The sequence below is a fragment of the Pollachius pollachius genome (assembly GCF_949987615.1).
Source record: "Pollachius pollachius genome assembly, chromosome: 18".
Classification (NCBI taxonomy): Eukaryota; Metazoa; Chordata; class Actinopteri; order Gadiformes; family Gadidae; genus Pollachius; species Pollachius pollachius.
Genome location: NC_136951.1, coordinates 15081299 through 15083669, shown reverse-complemented (window position 1 = coordinate 15083669; position 2371 = coordinate 15081299).

Below are 2371 nucleotides of genomic sequence, written 5' to 3'. Positions count from 1 at the left end.
CTGTGTTCAAATATTACCAGACTCTTGTTTTAATATAACAAATTAATAAGTTGGCATGCTAGTCGAACTGTTAGTGATAATTTACATATACCAAATGTTTAAAAGGTTATTCATTATTTTAGAAAATAATTTACAATAGACAACACAAGGGTAGATATGTTAATGAAGTTCATTAAAAAGACAAGTGACAAAAAGGTTAAAACCTTTGTTTTGATTAACTATGTATCTACAGCAGACAAAAAAAAATGCCATAACAAAAACAATGAATGAATATTAATTATACCTCCTACCTTTTATCAAGACTAAGTAGGGGTTATACATAGTTAACATTTTATATCAAAGTTATTTTTATAAAAAATATTTGATTAACAATGGTACTGTTTAATGGCGCTGTTGGTGTCCTGGGGAGGCTGTTGTTCCTCTCCTGTCCGCCGGAGGGCGCTGTTCTGTTCACCGGGGGTAGCTGTTGTTCCTATGCTGTCCACAGGGGGGCACTGTTCTTCTCCTGTCCAGAGGGGGCGCATTGTTCTCCTGTCCACAGGGTTGCGCCTTTGTTCCTCTCCTGTCCACCGAGGGGCGCTGTTGTTCCACGGTGACACCTCCCCAGTCTCGACGGGTCTCGCCTGGACATAATCAGGTGTGAATCGATCGGCCCCACTCGGTATAACTACATAATATTAACATAATATTAACGCTTCTAACAGTCATCAAATCAATTGGAAAACATTGTTGAAGTAATGGTATCACAGCCTGCTGTGTCGGCTGTTTGCGACTCGTAATTGGCCCAAACAGAGAAGATCAGCCCTTTTAATTCTCTCGTCAATTAAGTTCCACGTCGCTCCGACAGTGACGAAGTGAGCAGCGACATACGGAGGTGTATGAAGGAAAAGTAAGTATTTTCTTTAGCATTTGGCTGGTTTATTAAAGGAACCAAAAAAATATAGGCCTATCTTTTTAGCAAACATGTCTGTAGAGGACTTTGAGATGTGGTTATGAGGCGTGGGGAGAGGTTTACGGATTTATGGAGAGACACACACACAGTATTAAAAACAGAGGTAAACAAACTAGATAAACACACCACTCACACAAAAATACTTAAGCACAAACTACCTGCGTTCAAACTCACTGCGTGGAAAGTTGAACTCGTCCTACACAACAACAAATATACAAACAAACACACTTACACACGAACACATACTTATAGTCAGTCGCACACAAGGGGGATTTTCTGCGGTCTTGTCGTTCGTTTCAATCTCTCCTCTCCTCCTTCCGTCTCTCTTCACTAGCGACTAATTGGGCGTCGAGGTGAGCGGTGGTCGAGCGAGAGAGAGAGAGAGAGGAGTCAAGCGTGAAGATCACTCTGCCCTCATCAGTGTCGTGATGAGGACTTCACTGAGTGGCGGGGCCGCGGGGAGACACACTCGGTCCTCCAGCACCGCCACAGTCGGCAGGTTAAGGACCCCTGGCTCCCAGGTAGGACCCCAAGAGTGCTCTGCGGTAGAGGGGAGATTGTGAGTGTTTGTTCACGTAAACAAGCGCTCCTATGGAATGCTCTGCTATTTTACCTGTCATGTGTAGTTTCACACGCCCATGTGTACAACATTGATACACACCCACACGTAGAGGCTGACACACACACACACACACACGCACACTTACAAACACACACTAGCAAACACACACTTCTAAACACGCATACTTCTAAACACACACACCGACAAGCACACACATACACACGTATACAGGCTTATACACACACTTACTCTCTCACACACACACACACACACACGCGCCCCCCCCCCTGCCTCTGCGTATTCATGAGTACGATCATTACAACCTGCTGCTACAAGGATTTGGTGACAGCGTGTTTTGACACCGCGTCAAAATCCCCCACTTCCTGATTAGCACATTTCTGCCCGACGCAGAATCTATCTCCTCCAAAACTTCGCCCTCCTCCCCCTCCGACATTTTTGGTATTTCTGGTATTTCTGCGCTCAGACTTTGGCATGTTTTCCCGGGTAGGAAAATCCATGGCAACCAGATTCCCCTTCTCCAGAGCAGGGCTTTGGGTGGCTGGTAAACACACACCCATACAGGGTTTAGATGGGTTCTGTTGTTTGGGATATTTCAGAAGTACCTCCAGATCCCCATCACATGCACAGCTGACTAACGCTGTGCGTTCTCGCACGCTTTGGGAGCTATGTTGCATTTTAACAACGGTAGAAAAACACAATCGGGGGTACTGTGTGTGTGTGTGTGTGTGAGTGAAGTTTAAAGAAAAGTAAACGGAAAACCGCCTAATCTGACCTCTGTATCCGTCTTCCACATTAAACATGACAGCACGCACGAATATGAATCTCTCTGTCTCGTC